The sequence below is a fragment of the Cnephaeus nilssonii genome (assembly GCF_951640355.1).
Source record: "Cnephaeus nilssonii genome assembly, chromosome: 9".
Classification (NCBI taxonomy): domain Eukaryota; kingdom Metazoa; phylum Chordata; class Mammalia; order Chiroptera; family Vespertilionidae; genus Cnephaeus; species Cnephaeus nilssonii.
Genome location: NC_137080.1, coordinates 61,432,578 through 61,451,124, shown reverse-complemented (window position 1 = coordinate 61,451,124; position 18,547 = coordinate 61,432,578). Strand labels below are relative to the sequence as shown.

General features: G+C 41.1%; 1 pseudogene across 1 annotated transcript; it reads right to left on the bottom strand.

The window, feature by feature from the left end:
- Positions 1 to 68: 68 nt before the first annotated feature.
- LOC307105708 (E3 ubiquitin-protein ligase TRAF7-like) lies at positions 69 to 2,065 on the bottom strand (annotated as a pseudogene). Its single transcript has one exon. The product of its transcript is annotated as an E3 ubiquitin-protein ligase TRAF7-like (transcript).
- Positions 2,066 to 18,547: the final 16,482 nt, after the last annotated feature.

Below are 18,547 nucleotides of genomic sequence, written 5' to 3'. Positions count from 1 at the left end.
GCCTGCTCACCTGTCCCACAGAGAAGGCAAAGGCCTTTTATGGTGGGCCCAGCCTGGATTCTCTGTTGTCAAGTCCAAACTTTCACAGTGCTGTCCACACTGCTGTGAAGAGCTGGTCCTGGGACATGGGACTGCATGCTGATCATGTTGTTTATACTCCAAACTCTGAGGGACTGTAGGATATGCTGAAGACTCTGGTTTCATCTGGCATTGAGATGACTGTCAGGGCATACACGGTGCCCACTTGACTCATCAGGTTCTATACCTACTTGAACTTGATGTTCCACAAGTGGATAAATTTCTCCTAAGTGCCCCAGACAAAGTGATTCCTTATGGTGACAGAGTAGACACTGCCACTGACATCTGCTGGACATGGATGCAGTAGAGGGTCTGGATGTCCCATAGCTTGATTGCCTGGTAGGAGCCACTGTACAAGTAGCTTTGGGCAGCTACCAGGGCCTACACCCAGTAATTGAGACCAATGAGCTCTTTATTCAACTTCAGCTCGGTGCCCACCATATTCCAGACTTGGTGGCTTTCAAAGAGCTGCTGAAGTATATGCTGTGTGAGGAGACCAATGTGCACTCAAGTTGTTTGGGCCCAGATCATGTTCACTTTCTCCAGGTTCTGGATGTCCCACATGATGATGGGGTAGTCTGCAGCGCTATGGTAGAGCTTTAACCCTGGATGTAGAGGACAAGCACAATGCTATCAAGGCCCTCCAGCATTGTAGGTGGTACAGGCATCCCACACCTTTATGCGCTTGTCAGAGGAGCCATTGAAAAGCAGGTCACCCACAGAATAAATAACAGGACCCTGGTGGCCCATCAAGTTTCCTTTGTACTTGAAGGTCTGCTGAGGGTCATAGGATCCTAGGATGCACATGTGTATTGATGTGAGACAGGTTCTCATTCAACAGGGATGTGTCCCTCCAGATATCCATGAGGTCCTCACTAAGCTTGTTCTGGTTTTTGTCCAGGACATCAGACTTGAACTCAGGGCTCTTCTACAGATGGTCAATCTTCTTGAGAGCTTGCCCAGCGTGAAGCAAAGAAAAGCAATCTCCTGGTCCTTCTGGACCAGTGTCACATGTATCTTGTGGAAGCTGTGGTCTATCTGCTGCGGGAACTCCTTCAGGTACCTCTAATATGTGTCCTGGTTCCCAGTGAATGTGAACTCCACTTGGAATGGCACACTTGCTGTGCTCTCACTCCTTGAGGTGGGCCTCCAGGTTCATCTTGTGGAAGGGCGAGCAGCTGGGCTTGTTGGGGCACCGCATAGGCTTGTAGTCACAGCTGTCCTCATGGTCCTTCCGGCCGCTGAGCTCCTTCCGGCTGTTGAGCTTGATGCTGAAAGGGCTCCTTTCAGGGTCTGCCACAAAGATGATGAGCTTCCTAACCTCCACCGCCTGGACAGCCATGCCTGCAGAGGATGAAGAGCTCCCAGATCTGCTCGGCCACTGCAATGTTGACCATGACTGTCAGCTTGGCATTGTCCATGGAACACTTCTACGACTTCATGGTGCATCTTTGACAAAACGTGTGTTCACATGTGGTGATCCCCATACCCTTGAACATACTGCAGCAGAGCTGGCAGAAGTGCTTCCCTGAGGTCTGCTCAGCAAACACCGGTGGCTCTGGCTCCTCTTTGTCCTAAGGTAGAGCACAGGACAGGCTGGGCTCAGGGTGGGTGCGTGGCTGGAGGCGGCAGAGTCAGAGTGGTGCAAGGTGCTGATGGGGGACATGCTGTCCTCCTCATCCCTTGGGGAGTAGGCAAGGGTGCTGGAGGAAGAGGGCATCCTGGGGTGATGTTTGTGCATGCCGATCCCATCGGCTTTTGTGATGGTGGTGACTTCTGAAAAGGTGAACCCTAAGATCATTTTCATTCTGGTCCCTGTGGCAACACCTGGAATGGGAAGGTTGGTAGGCCCCCTGCCCCCGAAAAACCAGCTGTAGTGGGTGCTCTTGTGTGGCTCATGCTCTAGTCTAGAGAGACACCAAGGCTGCTCGGGAACATCCCAGGCCCACAGCCCCCTGGGAGAGGTAGTGCCACCCTCCCACTTCATTGTGTCCCCTTGGCCACCAGCAGTGTTTCATAATAATTATTAGCACAAAGACAGGCAGCTCAGAGAATTAATAAGGTATGTTCCATGCCAGCAAGTTACATATATTTCTTTCTATACAAAGTCATGATAATTTTTGCACTTTTATCAGTGAATTGAATTTTATTGACACTAAACTCAGTTTAAATGATGCCATTGAAAAATTTTAGAGGTCTGAATTCCTCCAGTGCTCATTGCCTGAGCACTTAGACACAAAAAGGAAGAGTGAATGGTCAGCATGGTCAAGGGCTGCATAGAAAATCAAGAAGATGAGTGCTAAGGAAATGCTATTGGATCTGTGATAGAAAGAAATCCATTACCTTTGGGAGAGCATGCCAGTAGCATAATAGAGCAGGAAGTCAGCTTGCAGTATATTGCAGAGTAATTGGATAGTGGAAAAGTGACAGTGAGTGAGACTTCTTTTTTGTACAGTCTAGCAGTGAAAGGTGAGACAGAATTAGTTTGACAAGCTAGCCGGGCCAAAGCACTTAAAAAAAAAAAAAAGGATTGTGTATAGGCAGAGCAGGAGGCATGGGAGAGACTTGCATTTGTAGCAAAGTTCAAGGTGGGGACAAGGGGGAGAGAGAAGGGGAGAAGAAGGGAGAAAGAGAGGGGGGCAGGGAGAGAGAGAGGTGTTTCCTAGCATAAGATTCCCAGCAGCCAGTGCTCTGTCTGCCTAATAAGCACTTACCCTAAAAGGAAGTTTTCAGAATTGCCTCAGTTTTGTAGGACTCAAAGGAATGTTAGAGCATGAAACACAGATACATTTGCCCTGGTGCGACTTACAATCTAAAAGTGATACTATGCACACAGAGAAAATATTCAATACTTTTCAAAATACCAGCTAAAAGATGTGAGCCAAAACACTAACCATAATAACAAACATAGGGTGACATTGTTCACTTTATTCACATGTTATCTTGCATTAGGTAGATACTATTATCCATTTTGCATGTGAGGAAGCTTTGGCTACAGGCTAAGGAAGTCTTAACTTCTCATAGCTAGTCATGATTTAAATTCAGTTTCTGATTACAAGCTCAGATCCTGCACTGAGCAACTATCATTAGAAATATTGAATAAAGCTTGTGACCTGAAATCTCAGTTGAGAATTCAACATCTGTATTTTACTTGTAAGATAATGTCTATATCTTACTTTAAAATGTGTTGGCATAGGCACACATGTATTTGTATGTGTGTTTGTCAGTGTGAGTTTAAACTACTCTCTAGGTATGGCCAACTGCCAGGTCAAAATATATACTCTAGGAAGGGGGAGGGGATAGTCAATATAGATAGCTACTACAGTCTCCAATAATCTTTAATTCCAATTAACACCAGATTTAAAAATAGTAGCATAATGAAGGATAGAGATTGGTATTCATTAGTGAAATTAGTGACTTGTTAATTAAATAGTGGATATTGGAAATGGACATTCATTAGTGAAATTAGTGATAGATAAGTTTGTGAATTAACTAAAACATTCCTGAAAAACTCCTTGCCTTGAATTAGTCTGGTAAGGTGTCTTTCACCATTAAATAAAGTTGGAAGCTTGTCCCCAATAGTCTGAAGCTCAGCCATCTCTGGAGGATTCTGGTTGGCTTGCTGATGACCATTAGGCCAACTGAACCTTGCCTAGTCTAGAATGTTGTCACATCATCCCAAAGGAACATTTCATGCAAGGCATGATTTAAACACTGAAAAGGGATTTCACTGGGTTTAGAGAACAGGCTATATAGCTTATGTGAGGCCTGCTTACTAGCAAATGTTAACTTAATGGTCTGTATGTGTGGGGGACTTTTGTCTGATTCTTTTTTTTTACTAAAACCTGGTAATAAGGTTGTAGGGGAGTAGCAAACCCTCACACACTTTCACCTACTGGTGCCCACTACTATTAACTAAAATTAACCTATTTGTGCTTAACCAAATTGGCTTAAGTTAGTTAGAATATATTTCTATGCACTTCCTGTAAAAACTTCTTGTCCCACTCTTAGAAAAACGATTCTTCATCCTCTTAATATTTCTGCCCTGATAACCTCCTCCCTAGTGTCTACCCGTTTGCCCTCAGTTTTATACCTTTTTAACCTCTCTTCCTATCATCTGATGAGTGATGAATGAAAGCTTACTAATTGTTTTCCTATTTATTTATTTTTATTGTTTAAAATATATTTTATTGATTTTTTTTACAGAGAGGAAGGGAGAAGGATAGAGAGTTAGAAACATCAATGAGAGAGAAACATTGATCAGCTGCATCCTGCACACTCCCCACTGGGGATGTGCCCACAACCAAGGTACATGCTCTTGACTGGAATTGAACCTGGGACCCTTGAGTTCGCAGGCCAACGCTCTATCCACTGAGCCAAACCGGTTAGGGGTTGTTTTCCTATTTATTAATGGTGGGAGAAATATTGGCTTTTACAGCATGTAGTCCATTGACCCTCATGTGCTGCTCTAACCTAGTGAACAGGTCCTTGTAGTACAGCGTCTATTCTGCCGGCACCCAATATGGTGTGAGAATATGCTGCAGAGGCAAGTTTTTTGTTTTTTTTCCTTTCTTTATTTTTATTCTTGACACTATTGCAGATGCCCCTATTCCCCTCACCCCTTCGCTGTAGGAGATGCTACATGAAAGTGGAAAGAGCAAAAATAGTTATACTTTGAGCATTAACCACATAGGAGACTGTTCTATGTTTCCTGTGTCATTTAATCCAGTGGTCCTCAATGGGTTATTTATTTACTTTTGTTAATCCTTGCCAGAGGATATTTTTCCACAGATTTTTTAAAGGGAGAGTGGAAGAGAGAGGGAAAGACAGAGAGAAACATTGATGTGAGAGAAAACATGTTGATTGGTTGCCTCCTGCATGAGCCCTGACCAGGGTCCGGGCCCAGGAAGAGCCTGCAACCAAGGTATGTGCCCTTGACCGGAATCAAACCCGGGACCCGTCGGTACGCAGGCCAAACTGGCTTAGACCTCAATGGGGTTTTTATAACTCCTTGGGGGGCCTTGTGGAAATGTGTGGAGGTATTTTTGTTGTCACAATGATTTGTGACAGGGCCATGGATGCTAGACTTCCTGCAATGCAAGGGGCTGTCCCACATAGTGAAAAACTGACTTCATTCAGGTCTTACTTAAGTGTCTCTAACTTCTGGTGGCCATGCCTATGGACAAACTGCTGTTTTTATGATTTTTCAAGCCTAGAACTGATTTTTGTTTTACATATAAAAAGAAAGTAAATTTTCAATTTTTAAGAAATGGACGTTTCTAAGAGTGTATCTATCATGTAAATTGAGAGAATATCAGAAGATCATACTTTGTTTGTTTGGAACCTTTCCAAGAGTTTTTCACTATTTTAGATATTCTGTCCATGACTGCAGGACATGGCTTGTGGTGGTTGTAGCTGCTGTAAGAATGGTGATTCCAAGTATGTGTGCAACAATGAGGCAATTTATTATATCTTCTAGAATAATCATGTCTGAGCATTTGCTTATTGAAACACATAATTTTATTATAAATTACCTTTCTTTTATTTCTTTTTTAATATTAAAGTTAAGGTAGTACATTATTTTTTAAAAGAATACCCTGGTAGATAGCACTACCCATGAATTTCATTTCAGGATGTTTAAAAGGATGTTACTAAATATTTGTAACAGAAAGAAGGTGTTGGATTGAGAACTACTGATTTATCCTCATGAGAGCCCCCAAATGCAGGTGACTACCAGTAATTTCTCCATTTTCAGATAATAAAAACAGGCACAGATTTATTAAATATCTATCCCAGGCCACATAGCTGGTAAGCCAGGGGCTAGAATTTGGACCCAACATTTTGCATCCCAGAGCTGTACTCGTAACCATTATCTTTCTGCTTCCCATCTCAGGAAGCCAATGGAAACATCAGACAAATGAGGGCAGAATTCTGAACAGGCCTAGAGAGGTAGGGAGTGTGTGATTATGAACGTGCGGACCAGTGCAGAGTCTCCACGCAGAGTGGCTTATACAAGGACTGGTGAGGTGACCGAGAGACCTGCTGTCTCTCTCCATGGGGTCAGGCAAAGGCACAATGGCCTCTCGATGTGCACTCTAAGTAGTAGAGGTAGAACCGGGTGGACTGATAATGGCTAGTTCCCTAAGGGTTCCATGATCTCTCCATTCCCTCAGCAATAAAAGGATGAACAACCCATGGATAGTTTTGAATCCACAGCAGTGTTCCTCCTATGTGCCTAGAGGAATCTATGCTATTACTCCCTGGAACATTCAACATTTATTTAGCATGTAGCATGACTAGATGGAAGAAAGGTTAAAGAAAAAATTTTACCAAGTTCCATCACACTTTCTTAAACATGCATTTAAAAATCAGACCAGCAAACAGTCTTGATTTTTTTTTCTATCTGAGTTTATCCACAAATTTTTTCCAATATGATAATATCAATATATTGAATTTACTTGGGGTTGGTTGGAAATTTCTCTTTTATTTAAAAATGGGTTGATTACCGAATCTTGAAAATCAAGGGATGTTTTCATGTATGAATACATACATTTTTAACCTCTCTCTCTCTCTCTCTCTCTCTCTCTCTCTCTCTCTCTCTCTCTCAACAGTAGGTAAAAAAGTGTTCAGCATGGCCTTTGCCAGGGAAGATTAGGAGCAATAGGTTAGAAAAATCTGCCCGTCTGGGTTTATTTTGTGTGGACCTCAATTGCTCTGCTTAACTTCCCATTTCTCCCAGGGTTCTTTAGGATGGTGATGAGCACAATTCTAATGAGCTGGAAACTTCTTCCTCAGCTACTGTTTTGACAGGTTGTGTCTAGCTTGAAGAGACTGTTATTGAGGTTAAATAGAAGAGATGCAGCATCCAGAGAAAGCTGTAGATTAGTATATTAAAATGTGTCTGCCTCTTCTGCTTTAAAATAACTGCTTATGGCAGATCTTGGCCTATTTGTTGACAAATTGTTCCAGAATGACATAGACAGAGGCAGTGTTGAGACACTTTAATTGGCTGCTCTGGCCCCAAAACCCTGATCAAAAACTTTTTATTGACTCATTACTGTGAGTCCAACATTGCTATAACTCTCCTCTTAGTGCATTTGACCCTGTAGGCATATTAAAAATAATAAAATACATAGATATGCTAAATGAAAACATCTTTATGTATCAGTAGGATTAAAAAGAAGGAAGAAATAGATAGGAGTGGATTTCAGAATGAGGCAGTGTGGTAGGGACAAGTTTATTCAGGCACTTTGCCTTTTGCCTATATAAAGAACACTTGCATGGCATTTTGATTACTTGTTTATAATATGTTTGGTCAGGTGCTGTGCCCTGGCACCAGTCCCAGGGTTGGTGAAGATTATGGACTTTTATGCATGAGTGGTAGCCTACCATTTATCTTACTTTGAAATTGGAGGACCTAAAACCCTCTTAAAGCCTGTTCCCAACTTATAGATGGCTTGTATTTACTTCAATGGTTCTTCACTTAGCTATTTGGAACTTGAAAATCAATTCTTTATAATAGTGTTGTGTGACTTTTTTCTCATACTAGTCTAAAAGCACCTATGATATACACCAGGGGTTGAAGAACATTTTCTGTAAAGGACCAGCTAGTAAAAAATTTAGGTATGAGTATTATAGTGTCTCCATTGCAACTATTCATGTTGTAGGATGAAAGCAGCCATAGATAGTATCTAAAAAAATGGGCATGGCTGTATTCCAATAACATTTTATTTAGGGACACTAATTGCAATTTCATATAATTTTCATACGTCGTGGAAATATTTTTCCTCTTTTAAATTTCTAATTGTTTTAAATTGTAAAAAACATTTTTAGCTCACTGGTCATACAAACCAAGGCATCGGGCCATCCTTGACCCCTGGGCAGCAGTTTGCAGACCCCTGATCTGCACAGAAGTGTGCTGCCCTTCTACCACTGAAGAACATACCTGTTCGTATGTTAAACGTGTGTTAAAAGACTTGAGGAACTTGAGGAAGGAAAAAGCATTTTATGTCTAATTGGAAATGTCAGAGACACATTTGTTACAAAATGATCTAAGCCAAGTTGGCTGTGCACAATGTATAGTTGGGTTTTTATTGGCAAATGTGAGGACCAATATTGTTTTGATGTAGGTGAGGGCTACAGGTCTCCCCCAACCCCATTTCCACATCCAAGAGGCAGGTGACAGGGAAAGCAAGTCTCGCACCAGATTCTGTGTATCCATAAACATCAGTTAGCAAGTGGCACCCATGCAATTATGCACACTGTCCTTGCAGTGTCAGTGTAGCCCCACCCATAGGCACCCAGTACCTTGCATGAAATGTGATTGGAGAAAGACAGTGTTCTACAGGGAAGATTCAGATAACACACGAATCAAGTGACAGACCCAGGACGTAAGAGAGAATGCTCCTTCAAGGCGATAAGCTATTGGGTGACATATTTATATGCATGTAATTGTAGAGGTACTCATGATATTTCCAGTGAGTCGATGCCGTGAATACCTCTCATTTAACCAATGAAAAGTCACTTATAATATCACTTATGCTAATTAACAAAACCTCTAGTACTAATAGAAGATTCAAATAGTTAAAAATGCTTGTGGTAGCTGCCTGTGGAATACAGGCTTCTGATTAGCATCATTCACATACTAACCAACCACCCATGGAGTGAGCCTGATTAGGGACCATCAAATATAAGTTAAGATTTAGGTGTGGGTTCAAATATATATATTTGAATATACACACACACACACACACACACACACACACACACACAATTTCCATGCACAAGTATTTTAAAATAATTTACAGACAATATAATATTCTAGCAGACAACTACTACAGCAAAATCAGTAATTCTTTCCCCCCTTCCCAATCTATCCACCACAAACTGAGAAGAGGGCTCTTAGGTCACGTGGTTGGCTTAGTTTCTCATTGGAAGGGGCAAGGAAAGGCCTGTGTGGGAGCAAGGACAGCAGTTTTAAGGAATTGGAGATGTGAAATCTTTGAGGACAGGGGACTTTTGTAAGTAGAAATCCTTGGGGCTTTACCACGACTGGTGCCCCAGTTTTAGTCTAGTGAGCCGGTTCAGGATGGTGATGGAGGGTTCTGATTCATCTCCTCCTATAAAGACAATAAATCTTCTGTTACCTATGGAGCAACTTACTATGAAAAAAAACAAACCACCCTAAAAACTGGCTGAGCAACTGATACACATTGGGTGAACTGGGCTGGCCCATCCAAGCAGGGAGGAGGCTGGGACACAATCTCGCCATGGACCCCCTCAGATGCAGTGAAAGAGTTGGGAGGGGTCCCGAAACCCAGAGCTTCTTCCTGAGGAGCAAAGGGTCTGAACCCGACATCGGGCACCCCTAACTTTTAAGACCTGCACCTGAGAGACAAACCCTCCAAACACCTAGCTCTGAAGAGCCGTGGGGCTGGCGTGGAGGAGGCGCACAGCTGTGAGCCATGGAGAGAGAGGGGCGCCTAAAGGGCCTGCGCGCTGCACGCACCTGGCGCGGGGCTGGGCGCGGTGTGGGAGCCTCACGTGCCTTCTGGACCCCGCAGGACCCCCCAGGACCCCCCAGGGGCAGGCTTCCGATCTGAGTCACAGCCCGAGGCCTCGCAGGTGCGCTCTAGGAGGACACTGGTGAGTACCATGTCTGTGCTCTCCCCATGCCTTGCTTTCTGTCTTCCTTCTTTCCCGGTGGCTCCATCTTCCCGCGCTCCCAGGCCGGGCTCCCGAGGGCCACTGTCTCCCCGAGGGCAGCTGTTACACACGCCCGGGGCCCCCGTTTTATGTCCAGGGCACCGTTTGTTTGTTTGTTTTTTAGCAGCCACCAGGGGCCACCTTTACTTTCCTTGACTTTGGTGGCCAGTAGGGCAAGCGCCGGCGGGTGCCCAGGCCTGGAACCGAGGGCCCAACCCACAGCCGACTACCGTCCACATTTTAGGGGCTTGGCTTTGTGTAGGTCTCCCCACGGAATAGAACACACCGTTACACCGTTTTCTCTCTTTTCCTGACCCCGAAACGCTACTGAGGTTTGTAAAAATAATTTTTTAAAGCTTTGTGAAGTGGGAAAGAAGAGTGGGTGAAAATAACAAACTAAAATATTGTGGCTACATTTCAAATCACAAGCTGACTGTGATGGAATTGTGGGCGATTCTCCCTTTCCATATCCATAAAGGTTTTGTTTTTTTCCTTTTCTTTGGGCAGTATGGCATTAATTAGAATGTTACCAGACTGTGATCCTTCTTGGTTTTTTCTTTCTCTGTAACCACATCTTTACAGTTTTATTAAATTGTGGCATATCTAAAACGTATCCCAAAATAGAATGGATTGATGACTGATCTTGCTTTAGGTGTGTTCCCACTCTCTTGTCTCACTCCTACATTATTTTGAAGAAAATCTCATGTGTGTTGTTTTTTTTTTTTCACCTATAAATATTTTAGTTTGGATCTCTAGAAGCGATAATAATAATTTAAAAAGCCCCCATAATTTTAATATTACACCAAAAAATTAACAATAATTTTGTAATAATATCATCAAATATCCAGTCACTGTTCATACTAGCATTTCTAATTATGTCATGAGATCCACAAATTGCAACTGGTTGGTATGCCATTTAAATCTCTCTCAGTCTATAATCTCTCTCCTTCCCTCTTTTCTTTCTCTTCCTTGCCATTTACTTAATGAAGATACGTCTGTATTTCTAGGGGTTTTTCTGTAACCTGGATTTTGCGGATTGATATAATTTTGAGAACTCTCCTTTATTTCTTTTTTCTTAATATTTTCATTATATAGTCATTGTATTTCCTGTTGAAGGTTATTTTTAAATACAGAGAAGTATAGGAAGAAATATTTTAGTTCCTCTTCCATTGTGAGTGGATAGTCCTGCCACTAGACCTCTTGCAGTTGTTTGGCTAATGCTCTCGAAGTTGCTCTCCTCATAAGAATGAAACTGTGTCCCAACAAACATAGCCCCTGTTTTTCTTCCTCTGTCATTCATTAAACCAGTGGTCCTCAGTGGGATAGTACTGTACTCATGGGCTGCTGGGGGAATTTGTTGGGTTGTTCAGTGGTCAAATGAATTGGGGTGGGGGAGTTAGTAGACTAAGCAGGCGGGGGCTGGGGAGGTTAGCCGTCCGGCACGATTTGTGGCGCAGCCCTTCACAGTGCAGGGGCAGCCCATACACTGCACTGCTTTTGACTGTTACCCTCGGCTTCCTGGAGATGAAAGTTGCTTATCATTACCCGAGGCTGGACTTCAGTCCTTTTTACCTGTAACCACAAAGTAATTTTTTTCATGGTTTTTACTATACATTGAATTTTCCACAAATACAATTACTGGGTAATTTGAGTGAGCTGGAAATCTATTTTGTTTGGATCTTTTCGTTTTAGAAAACTACGAGTAACATTGCCACTCAGAGTATTCGAGTTGCCAACGCAACACACTTGTACGAGTGTGCTTTTAGGCTGTTGCCCTCACAAGGCTACCTGTAGGTTCAAGTACATAATGGTTACTTTAGTCCCATCTTCTCACCCAGGGCAGTGCCTCCCAAACTTCAACATTAGGATGCTATTGTAGTCTGCCCACGCACCAATGCTGTGAAGTAATACTATTTATTGTAATTTTCATATCTACTACTTATTGTAGTTGGGGCATTATGTAAATTATTTCATAGGTTATATTACCTATGGATTTTAAGATGGCAATTGTGGGACTACAAAATATTTGTTATTCAAGGGGGGATTGGGTCTCATGGGATTGAGCCTTACAGAGTTAGACTGATGTGGAAAGTCAAGGCTGCACTGAGCAGTCAGGCATCACTAAACACGTGGAACATTTTAACAGTATAACAACACCTGATGCTTTAGGTAGTGCTTGCTTAATATTCCAGGAACTCTTCTTTCTAAGTGCTTCACCTAAATCAACTTCTTTAAGGCTCACAACAGCTGCGGGAAGTCAGTAGGAGCCATCACTCTTGTTATCTCATAAATGAGAAAATGAGGAACCCAGAGGTGAGGTAATTTACCCAAGGTCATATAACTAGAGCCAGAGTTGGGATTCAAACCCTGGCAATGAGGCTACAAAGTATTCTTTTAACCACTGCATTGGATTACTTTTCTTATGAAGCATAATTCACTGAGCTTTTTTGGAAGGAAAAATTAAGCATATTGGCAGAAAATATATAGGTGATAGGTTAAAAGGGAAAATTGATATGCAAATTGTGCTTTTTAGAGACTAGGTAAGCTGGGTTGGTGGTAGGTTGGGGAAAATAATATTTAAAGTGCCTACTAGTCCCCTGGAGGAGCTCAGTAAATATCTGTTGAGTGAGCGAATGAAGTACTTTCTAGGATTGGCTGCAGTCATCTTAGAGTAATGGAGAATAAAATTATGGAAGAGTGGTTATTCTCAATTCTACCAAGGATGGTGTATTAATAAAAAAATGTTAAAGGGGAAACATTAATTTATTACATACAGTAAATGATTTAGGAGGGTTATTAGGGTTTAATTATCTCATGCAACCTGTTGAGGAAAGCTTTAAAGCCCGCTCTTTACCAGCAATTTTCACTGAGCTGCTCACTCAGCAGTCATCTTGGAAGCTGCTTCATGGTTGTTATGGAATTAGTTTTAGAATTGCACCATTGGGTCCATTTGAATATCACTTTATCCCTTCGTCTTTTTATGGCTGACCTGGGCTTGTTCCCCAGAACTTGATTTGCCAAGTCTACTACTTTGATGTCATTTTTTGGGGGGATAACTTTCTGCTTCTGACTATTGGTTTAATTTTTTATTGCCAGTAACCCCTTTTGACATTTGAGGTTCATAATGAGTAGTGATGTTCATCTTTGACATGTCTCTGAACCCTTGTATTAAACTATGTACTAAAACTTGTGGGGAATTCATGTCAGGTGTGGCTCTGACCTAGGATTGGTCTCACCTAGAAAAGTCTTCTCAATGCAGTCAGAGGCTATGGCTCTAAGTTACTTTTCTATAAAAAATGAATCTCTAGCTTGCTTTTAAAACATTTTTTCTTTCTAGTCTTTGTAAGTGTTCAGTTTTACATGCATCATACCCTTCATTCTCACAAAATATTGAGGAAGAAAATATCAGCCCCTTCTTAAAGATGACTAAACTAATTTCCATGGTTAAGAAACTTGAAGTCATTTTTCAAAGTCAGCTTTCCTATGAAATTTGTCATCGTATCTTCTCAACTTTAATTTTATCCCTTTATTTCTATTCTCACTGTAACTACCCTAGAATAGCATCTTATTAACTTCCATTTGGAGGACTTTAATAATTTCCCAGCTGGCTTTACATCTTCCTAGTCTTGTTGTCTTCCCATTTTTTTTCTACATTCTGTGGCCAGAGGGGTTTTTCTCAAATACAGAACTCATGGTGCCATTTTACTGCTCTAAAATCTCACACTTCTCACACCGTCTACCCCCATGCACAATGACCATGGAGTAAAGTTTCAGAAACCTTAGTGTGCGATTCAAGGCCTTCAACAATCAGGTCCAAACCCTCTTTTCTAGTCTTTTCAGGCATTTTTACACCACAGCCGACACTATTCTTACTATTTTTATAATAGGTCCTCTTCCAAGCTCTATACTTCCCTGTAGTTTTTCTTGCCTGGTAGGTCTTCCTTATATTTCTTACATCTCTGCCTATGCAGACTACACCAGTCTGTCAATATCTACTCAGTACTTTGAGAACTTGTGGACTCTTATTGAGCTGAGCAGTGTATTCCCTGTCTTCACCCCCCTCTGTATTTATACTTTTCATGACATTTACCACCTTCATTGTAATCATTTTTGTGAGTGCATTCCCTATCCCTAGAATGCCAATAGAACCCTAACCCCCATGGTCTAGAATGATGTCTTCTACTTTTAAATGAGCTATAGCACTCAAGACAGTTCTTTGACTATGTCAGATACCCCATGGTCTAGAATGATGTCTTCTACTTTTAAATGAGCTATAGCACTCAAGACAGTTCTTTGACTATGTCAGATATTCAACAAAGGTTGGTTGAGTTTAAAAAAGCATCCTCTTAAAATGAACATATGCTTATAAACCTTTAGAAAAAAGCACTTGAGCATTCAGACATCTGTTTCGTGGTTCTCCTAAGAGTCTTTAAAGATGACAGCTGAGGTCCTTGAGCTGCTTTCAATATTTTAATAAGCCAAATGAAATCACCTGTAATGAGGCCGGGAGGCTAACTAAAATATCATGTTTCTTTATTTTTGTTTGTAATTATATTAATTCTGTAATATTAATATTAATCTCTAAGCCTGGGAATGTTTGGTATCAAGTAACAGAATATACTTAAACTAGTTTCAAGAAAAGGGGAAATCTAATATAATGATATAGGAGTATCTCATAAAAGCCCAAAGTAGGAAGTGCAGCTAGGTCTCATGGAGGATTGAAACCTGAGAAAAGAAAATTACCAAAAATGAAGGCATCTGTCTTAAGAGTCCTCCCGTGGGGCCTCAGGTATCCCTCTCTTTGCTTGTTGGCATCAATTTCATCCTGCTTTCTGCAGACTGGGTTCTTAGGCTCTGCTAGCACATGGCTGTTATAATGTCTATTTTAAAACATTTTAGTGAAGACTGTGTATATTTATATACCTACATATATACACATACACATGCATATATGCATATATTTGTGTTCGTACATCAGTATATACATATTGATTTACATCTGAGGGGCCAATAGTTAAATTTTGAAGTATATACACTAGTTAGCATTTGAAAGAACATAACCAGAAATCCACACTCCAAAGACAGTTACTACAAGTGTCAAACATATTTATCTCAGCTTAGCTCTAGATAGTTTTTAAACTAGCACAAAGGGCATTAGAAATAACTTTTCATTAGTGAAATGTGTGATGTGAAACATTGGGGATTGGGTAGAAATACTGTGTATGCAACTCTTATATCAGAAGGTATAAAATTACATTTTTTGGCAGGTCATTTCTTATCTTAGGACTCCATTTGGTTCTGTTTCTGTCATCCAGTGTGGTGAGACGTTTAGCTCAGTCCTGATGCTGAAATATTATTGCTTGTGACTTCAGTGAAAGAACCTAATAGTTATAAATGGCTAATTTATTTTTGGGCAGGTTGCAATGAGAATGTATCATCATTACTCCAAAACTGATCTCATCTCAGCCTTTAAGTCTACATAAGCATGTGGGCCCTTAGATTCCAGATGACTGGAATATCTTAGTTCTATTTCTAGCTTTTCTGGAAAGAGAATTGACTGGCTCATTTTGGATGAGGTGCTCTGGTCTAATCAGCGGTGGCCAACGAAGTCTATGGGTTGTGCAGTAGTCAGCAGTGCTAAAGAAAGCCTCTCACCAGGACCTATGGGTGTGTACTCTCTGAAAGAGGGGTCCAGGCTGGGTTGTGGGTGAAGGGTGGATTTCATAGGAAGCAATGTAAATGTTTTGAGATCTCATGTTAATCAGATTCAAAGCTATCTATTTCTTTGATCAAAAAAGGGTATAAAATTCTTAAAAATTCAGCACACATTTTTTTTAAAGTAAGCTATATTTTGCTGACAACAGGGTTGATTGGTAAAAATTTTAAGGGTATTTGAAACGTAGTCCTTTTTATTTTAATACCTTTGTTAATGAGGTGCATTGTCCAGAGGAGTGGGGACCAGGCCTTGGAAGAAGCACTTCCATGGAAGGCAGGGTAAGGTGACCAGACGGCCCGCTTTTGGCAGGACAGTCCCGATTTTTAACAATTTGTCCCGCGTCCCGTGGCGTGTTAAAGAAGTCCCGATTTTTGGAAAGAATGCATGACAAGCTAGGGAATGGCGGGAGAACGGGAAGGGAATATACGGTTTTCGGCGGCCATGTGGCTATTTAGCCAGGATATGAGTTTTATATTATTTTTGTTAATTTTATAATGTTAAACTTTAATAATAACAAATAATTGTTGAGAACTGATTATCGAGAACTGCTTATCAAAGTTCGCATTGTTGATCAGTTGTTAGAATTCAACCACCATTGTTTGGACTTAATGAACAATGGCATTTTTTGGGATTGGCAACGACGAAAACATTTTGTAACTGTCTCTCAGACGATACACATCGTACTGTGTGCTAGTAAGCTAGTTAAACAAGTGATGTCATTACAAATCAGCTATTCAGATAATTTAGGTAAGTAATTTATTTATTTATTTCATAAATACATAAATTTTCTTGAATTAAGCAGGCAGTACTCGTATTATTTATATTTTATAGTGGCGGCAAAAAGTCTAGCGCCGGCCTTGAAAGTGACACTTACGACTTACGTTACGGCAAATTCATGACCTTTTAAACAACGACAGCAATCTACTAAAAAAAAAAAAAAAATTCACTCAAATGAGAAATATGCCAAAGAATAAAATAATACTATACATAATTTTTTATTTATTATATTTGTAAATTGTACTTATGTTGAAATTTAAAAAAATATATTACAATATTATTTTTGCGTTCTATGAAAATTTTTGTTGCTCCATATAGACCAAATTTTTAATCAAGCAGCCCCCCCCCCCCCGTCAATGGTGTCCCGCTTTACCAATGTTAAAATCTGGTCACCTTAGACTAGGGGCCCAAGTGGGCTAGAAGAAAGAAGAAGGGTAAGAAAAGGAGCGAGCAGGGCCTAGCTGACAAACTTTGACTATTTTCATATTTATATCTAAGGCCAGCTCTGCCTGCTTACAATGCAAACGGCAAACAATACCCAATTAAATTTTCCTTCCATGGAGAGTGATTGTGACAAGGCCATGGAACAGAGCAAGTGTTCGTTGTGCAAAATTTGTTTTGACTAGACCAACAAGGCTGCTTCTATGGACCATCTGCTGGGACATATAGCTCTGTTAGCCAGAATCCTTGTGTAACTTCCATTAACCTCCATCTATGAAAAAGGGGTTGCTAGGTAAATTAATAAAGTAAGCAAGGGAAATGTTATGCTGATTGAGAGTAAGGCCTTCAGCTGAAACATTTGCATTCAGACAGTGGAAATACTACTTATAAATGTGCTATCAGTTAAAGACTTTGCCTTCCTTTGACAGTGCTTTCATTGCTTTGTCCTGAAATGTTTTGAAACCGATTTCCTTTAAGAAAAGTTTTCTTCCCTAAAATTTGCACTAAGTTAAATGACCCTTTTCCCCTCTCCAATTATGGTGAGTTACAGAGATTTTCCTATATTCAAAACCCTTGAATCCAAATTGTCAGCAAATTTTAGAGAATCAATGTGGTGGGGAGGGAAGAGAGAAGAGAGGCTAACGTAGGAGGGGATGAAGGAAGAAACTCAGCAAAAGGGAGCGCAAAATGGGGAAGACAGAAAGGTGGAGAGAGGAGAGGGAAAATTGGAAAACAGTGTTTAGCAGAAAGAAAGTGGGTTAAAGAGAAGCAAGGAAGAAAGGAGGGACCTAGAAGAAAGGGAGCAGTGGCAGTGCATGTGGGTTTGCTGAAAATGATTGGAGTATAATGTTTGTTAATCATGTGGAGGTTAAGTCAAAATAGAATTAGTGGTTGAACTCGGAAGGAAGAAAAATCTTTCACACTTGGCTCTCGTTACTGCTGTAGGAAGCATCAGAATGGTACTGCAGGCTAGGTGTCTGCATAGAGCCTGCCCTTGGCTCTGTCCTTCCCAGCCAAGTGGGTTAACTACCTCTCCTCTCACCTAGGGCTCCAGCCAGACCTCTGCTAATCAGGCTTCCTGTGGGCAAGGTGGTTAGTACCAGCTGACTTTGAATGTAAAGGAAGTGATAGACTTTGGACAAAGGGTACTCCTTTAGGAGCTGTGTCTCATGCCGTTCATTCCCTCTGCTTTCTCTCTCTCTCTCTCTCTCTCTCTCTCTCTCTCTCTCTCTCTCTCTCTCTCTCTGTCTCGATTCAGAGGTACAGAGTTGCTCTAGGAGAGGGATGTGCTTGGTGGGAGTACAGGTAGCCTCGTAGTTCTACAGTTTATAGCCATTATGAAAAAAATCTCTCAGACTCAAACAGGAGCATTCCTCAGTTTTGCCACATCTGTGCACTTCTAGATAGTTATAAATACCAGACATTATTTTACTTAAAAAAATCTTTGTCATTAAGAGTATTATATATATCTCTTTTTTCTCCCATTGTATCCTTATAGCTTGCCCCCACCCTACCCCAGTGGTTTGAGAGTAAAGGCACATTTCATGTAACTATTTTTCTTTTTCCAACCTGCTTCTGTCTTTGGGGAGTCCTCCCCTAAAGTTGAGGACTAGGTAGAGTTCTCTTTGATCATTGAGATTGGTTGTGAGTTTTCTAGGGAAATCTCTATGCCTGAAGAGGTCACTTGGAAGCAGAAAGTTAATGACAACCTCTTCTATTTTTCTTGACAATTCTGACTAGACTTTTTGGTGGATTGGGGCTGTATTAGTGGCTCCTTTAAATCCATTGTGCATTCTGCATTCATTGCATAGTACCTGGGTTCTGGGGCCC